The sequence below is a fragment of the Pongo pygmaeus genome, chromosome 18 (assembly GCF_028885625.2).
Source record: "Pongo pygmaeus isolate AG05252 chromosome 18, NHGRI_mPonPyg2-v2.0_pri, whole genome shotgun sequence".
NCBI classification, from domain to species: Eukaryota; Metazoa; Chordata; class Mammalia; order Primates; family Hominidae; genus Pongo; species Pongo pygmaeus.
In genome coordinates this window covers 31,457,654-31,463,653 of record NC_072391.2, presented here as the reverse complement: position 1 = coordinate 31,463,653, position 6,000 = coordinate 31,457,654, and the positions used below count along the sequence as shown (strand labels likewise).

Genomic DNA, 6,000 nt, shown 5'->3' with positions numbered 1-6,000 from the left:
GCAGGCAGACAGGAGGGGCTGCTCAGAGACCCCCAGGCCAGGACAGGCACCCCCTTCCCCCAGACTAGACCACAGGAGCCTCTGGGCCGTGGGCTCTCAGCCACTCCCACCATTGTTCACTCTGGGGTCAAGAAGTCTTGGCCCAGTCCCTGCTGCTACTGCTCTTTTCTCAGTGGCTGGAGGTCCAGAGCAGTGAAAAAGGTGGGGAGAGGAAGAAGTGCTGACTCCTTCCCCAGGGGGGCCATAGCTGGAGGGTCTGCTGCCTTTCAGGGACTCTGTGTTCAGAGGACTGAGGGCAGCCCAGAGGGCGGCAGGCAGGGATCCTGGTCTCAGGTGGCTTGTGTCCCATGTCACCAGGAGCACAAGGGGGCAGGAGCCGTGGGCTCAGGGCAGGAGTTTCCCGTCTCAGAGCTGGTTCTCCTGGGGCTGCAGAAGGGAAGGCACTGACTTGGGGCTTGCCAAGGCTGCCAGGGCACTGGTAAGGGGACAGTAGCCTTTGGGGCTGGAGTGGAAGAGGGAGGCCTGCTGGCAGGTCCCATTAGCTTGAGAGATGAGGACAAAGGGGACAAGGAAGAGGACCCCTAGCCTCTCTAATCAGCCTATTCCTGGTGTCACCAATGACCTCTCCACCTCTCCCCTGGAGGCTGCTTTACCCGCTGTGGGGGCGCATGGATCAGGGCACGGAAGAAGCAAGTGGTCTGGGGTTACAGGGCTGACACGAGCTGCTCCTTCTGGAACAAGGCCGTGGGGTCTATCTGGGGGTGGACCTTCCACGGAGGCTGTGACTGCCAGCTCATGGTGTGTCTCCTGGGGGTTGTGTCAATCTGTGTCTGGGGACACTCCTTCCCAGCTTGACGGCTGTTGTGATACCTGGGTTCTCGTCTTCCTGGTTTAAAGTAAATTAAGCAGGCAGTGTGCAGTTGCTCACGCCTGTAATCCCAGCACTTTGGGAAGCTGAGGTGGGTGGATCACCTGAAGTCAAGAGTTCAAGACCAGCCTGGCCAACATGACGCCACCCTGTCTCTACTAAAAATGCAAAATTAGCCAGGCGTGGTGGTGAGCCCTGTCATCCCAGCGACGTGGGAGGCTGAGGCAGGAGAATCGCTTGAACCCAGGACTCAGAGGTTGCAGTGAGTCGAGATTGGGCCACTGCACTCCAGCCTGGGCCACAGAGCGAGACTCCATCTAAAATAATAATAATAACAATAATAATAATAAAATAATTTAAACAAGAGACACACTGCAAAAGAGTGCAGCATAGAGTAACTTATTGCAAAAGAAAACAGTATTTTGAAAGTTAAGTGCAGAATAGACAATGCACCTTGAGTGAGTTCAGAAGGGGCTGCTCGTCAGGGTGGGACAGTGTTGATTACTGCAAGAAAAACTCCCTTTATGGGAGTCTTACACAACTGTTCATAATGGGCGGGAAGAGGCGTCACTAGTAAGCATGTTCTGGGTGGTCCTCTGGGTGCACATGGGCGTTTGCTATACATGCTTGTTCCTAGGACTCATGTCTCATTAGCATTTTAAATCTCCACCCAGGGGTGTGGTTTTTACTATTAAAATGAGCAAAGGGTCAGTTTGCTGACCCTTTGGACATGTTCTGAAAAGGGAAAGTCCCTACTGGAGATAGCTTTGCTTGAATGAGCTCAGTGACCAGGCGAATGCTGAGGCTTACTGTGTTGGCCGTGCTGTCACCAAGGTCGCAGCACCCTGAGAACATGGTTTTCTCCTTGACTAACAAGGCCTCGGGGTCTGTCTCGGGGTTGGCCTTCCACCGGGTCAGCGGAATGATCCGGCGCCAGCTCAGGGTGTGTCTCCTGGTGGTAGAGGGGCTTGTGTCAACCTGTGGCCGGGTGGGGATGCTCCTTGCCAGCTGTTAGGCTGCCCCCAGGCTCCATGCCCTGCCCTGGCCTGGAGACACTCACGCTTTACCTTCTTCATCAGTGTCATCTACCTCATACCTGTGGACAAAAGGAGGAAAATGCAGGATGCAGCCAGGGGCACAGTTCCTGTGGGGGAGTGTGGAGGACGGGGGCAGGGCGAGGACCTGGTGCTCCCTGCACAGCCGGCCCCGCCCACAGCATGCTCTGTGGAGTTTTTCTCCCGCTGTGCAGATGGGAAGCAGAGTGGCAGCCCAGGCAGGTGCAGTGACCAGAGAGAAGCCCTGGGGCTGTCGGAGGAGCCCCTGGGAGCCTCCAGCTCCCGAGTGAGCCCAGCAGGACTGTGACCCGTTCGGCCAGGTGTCCTACAGGGGCTGCTGGGCTCAGCTACAGATGGGTGAGACTGCAGCATAGTGGGCACCCAGTGAGAAGAACCAGGGAGGGACAAAGCGGGTTTCGAGGTGCTGGTGAGGCTCTCTTCTTGATGTCGGTGCTGAACCAGAAGTGTGTTTAACGAGAATTTCCTAAAATTCAAAGGGTTTCACAGGAGTCGTGGGTAGGCCGGGGCGCTTCTTCAGCATCTACCTGCTCTACGGGCTGAACCTCCGTCATCAGGGCCTCGTTTACGTGGGGTTCACTGTCAGCCCTGCTTGTCAGGTCCAGCAGCACAATGGGGGCCACACAAAAGGCAGGGCCCAGGCCTGGCGAGGTGGCTCAAGCCTGTAAACCCAACATATTGGGAGGCTGAAGCGGTCGGATCACTTGAGGTCAGGAGTTCGAGACCAGCTTGGCCAACATGGTGAAACCCCGTCTGTACTAAAAATACAAAAATTTAGCACGTGCCTGTAATTACAGCTACTCAAAAAGCTGAGGGAGGAGAATCGCTTGAAAGGTGGAGCAGGGGGGCAGCAGCAGAGGTTGCAGTGAGCCAAATCGGGCCATTGCACTCCGGGTGAGACAGGAAGGCTCTCCGTGCCCGGAGGAAGGCTTCCTGAAGGAGGCGGACCCCACTGGGCACAGGCCTGATGAGAGGGAGGGGCAGGCCTGTGACATGGGTGGGGAGTCCAGGGTGGGGATGGAACCTGTCACAGAGGAGGAGCATGGCAGGGAGCCGGTGCCCTGGGAATCTCCGCGGTGGAACTCCGGGGAGATGCTGGCTGGGGCAGAGGTGATGATCCAGGATGCGGGCCAGCGTAGGGGTCTTGGTGGGCATGCTGGGGTCGGATGGAGCGCAGGAGGGAGAGGAGTCCCCGGGACAGGTGGGTACCTGGGCTGGAGGCGGGGCCTGAGGTGGGCAGGTGCAGGGGACGTGACTTCATTCAGGGGCAGGGCCTGGGGCTAGGCTGAAGCCGGGAGTGAGGATCCCGCTCTCGGGTGGAATTGGAGGGGACCCGCGGTTGGGCGAGGCAGGGCTCACAGGGACACCCCCGTTCTCCTCCCCAGGGAGATGGTGCTCGTCGTGCACGGCTGTGGAGATTCAGTGACCTGCTGGGTGTTGCTGAGCTGTGAGGAAGTTCAGGTCTGGCTGCAGTGATGAGGCTGTGACTCAATCAATCGCTGCTGATGCTCCCAGGACCTTTATCAGCTTAGTCCCAGGGGGAAGCATTTTAAACCCCCACCTCCATTTCCTCATCTGTAAGATGCAAATAAGAGTCACCCCTGCCTTACGGGACGGAGCCGTATAATGCCCGGAACAGTGCCTGCTGAACAGAGGGGCTTGCTGCCAGCTCCCTCTCCCTCCTTGTCTCTTACCTGTCTGCTGTCTGGGATGGGATGAAGCGGGGCCCTTGTGTTGCCCCAACCCTGGCTGTTGGCTAAGAGCCCACGTGATCTGCCTGGCAGAGGAGTTCCTTCCAGAAGAACCAGGGCAGCTTCTGCCCCTAGAGGGCCAATGCCCTAGGTGAGTACAGTCCCCTGGCCCCAGCCTGGTTCAGCTCTGGGAAGAGGGTTCGCAGTTTTGCAATCCAGGCCGGGACAGCCGAGTCCTGATCTTGGTATTCAGGGCTGAGCCTGGAGGGGGCTTGTGATGCCTGACTCTGTATCTCTCTCTGGCCCCATGCCTTGGTAGCTGTGAGGTGTCACTGCTTTGGGTGACTTGATCTGGCTGTGCCGGATGAGCACGGAAGAAATAGTAGAAGACTCGGAATTAGAAGACGTGAGTGGGCTTTGGCCCCAGCCTCCCTACCCCACTCCCTGCCCTGGGCTGCCTGTGACCAACCTTCTTGCTTCTGCAGGCACACTGGACAGCCCTGCTGGAGACCTGATCCTCAGTGTCCCTAACCCCGTCCAGATACTGGTAGCCTAGGCGAGGTCCTCAAAGACCAGTGGGACATCGACTTCAGCCCATCTCCAGGCTCTTTTTTTTTTTTTTTTTTTTTGAGACAGTTTCACTCTTGTTGCCCAGGCTGGAGTGCGATGGCGCGATCTCGGCTCACCACAACCTCCGCCTCCCGGGTTCAAGCGATTCTCCTGCCTCAGCCTCCAGAGTATCTGGGATTATAGGCATGTGCCACCACGCTTGGCTAATTTTCTATTTTTAGTAGAGACAGGATTTCTCCATGTTGGCCAGGCTGGTCTCGAACTACCAACTTCAGGTGATCTGCCTGCCTTGGCCTACCAAAGTGCTGGGATTACAGGAGTGAGCCACTGTGCCCAGCCTTCTCCAGGCTCTTGACACCTTAGCCAGAAATAATTTAAGGACAAGTCCAAAAGTCATGAACGCAGGGAGATTTCTTGCAGAGTAAAAGGACTCACTCAAGAAGAGGAATGTGGGGGTCCTCAAGAGAGTGTCTCATGCCCTACAAGGTTTGGGGCTGACCTTTATGGGCTTCTTTAACTAAAGAGGGGTATATTCATGAAGATTCCAGGAAAAGGTAAAGATTTCTCAAGACCGTGGTGCCACAATTTATGCCCAAATACAGGTGTTCCTGGAGCTGTCTTGGCACTGGTGGGTGTATGGTTTCATATGTTACTGATCGTACAGTGAGATCCTAGGTGAAACTATATCAAATACAGCGCCATGTTGTGTCTGGTTGGTGGTAGCCAGCTTGGTCCTCATCCTATTTTTCAGGGACTTACTGGCCCTTAGCACATGCAGCTATTTCAAGTTTCCTTCTTCTGCTCATGTGAAACTGCTGCCTGGGATTTTCTATTCACTTGCTAGCACTCTATTAATCTCACATTCTCACCTCTTTTCTGTGCCACCCCGTGTGGGTCCGACAGGTTGTTACTAGAGTGCAATACAAAGTCTTAGTCAAGGCGGGACCTCCTGAAGGCTGCTGAGGGCAGGGGTGGAGCTAGTAGCCTGAGGACCTGCCAGTCACAGGGATTCCTCAGGGGCCCAGAGGAGGGAGGAGGGGCCCATGGCCCTAGCATATGAGAAGCCTCTCCTCTGCCTGGAAGCCCCAGGCCTCAGCTTCCCCCACACTCCCACCTGCCCGCTTGCCTCTGAACTCACACGTTTCTTGGAAGGCTTGGGAGACTCACCTTTACTCAGATGGTTGGTTACCTGTCTCGTGCCCAGCTTCACCCTGGACTTTAAAGTGAGGATAAAGAAGGAGGAGGGTGGGGGGATGCCCTCCTTCTACGGGGCCCTGTGGCTTCCAAGCCTCGGCCTCCTCTGTTCTCTTGTTTGTGGAGCCTCCTTCAAACCCAGGGAAACAAAACCACCTGCCACAGGTTGTGTTCTATTGATGTTCTGTGAGGTCCCCAGGAGCCACGAAGCTGGGGCTGGCTCCCAGGGCAATGGGACTGCAGTGTCCTTGTTCTTTCTTGTTCTATGCATCCATGCTCTGCTCCACCCCTGCCCCTTCACTCTGCCCACACACATCCCTCCAGCCTGGCCTTGTGGTCAGAGCCTGGAGTGCATGGGCTGCTGGGGGCCTGTGGGCTGCACTGGGCCAGAACCCCTGGCTCCTTCAAGACTGGCCTGGAGCCAGCAGGTAGGTGACCTTTCCGGGCCTATCCCATCTTTCTCCTCCAATCCCTCCCCTCTCTTGCCTGGGTCAATTAGAGAAAGCTTGTCTGTTGGCCTGCCTGGCAGGGTGGAGTTCAGGGGCAGGTCAGGAGCCCCGTGATAGCTCAAAAAACAAACAAAACAAAACAAACAAACCTACAA

The 6,000-nt window shown here is 56.2% G+C and overlaps 1 pseudogene; it reads left to right on the top strand.

The window, feature by feature from the left end:
- The first annotated feature begins 1,984 nt into the window (after positions 1-1,984).
- LOC129015105 (structure-specific endonuclease subunit SLX1-like) lies at positions 1,985-4,147 on the top strand (annotated as a pseudogene).
- The last annotated feature ends 1,853 nt before the right edge of the window (positions 4,148-6,000 follow it).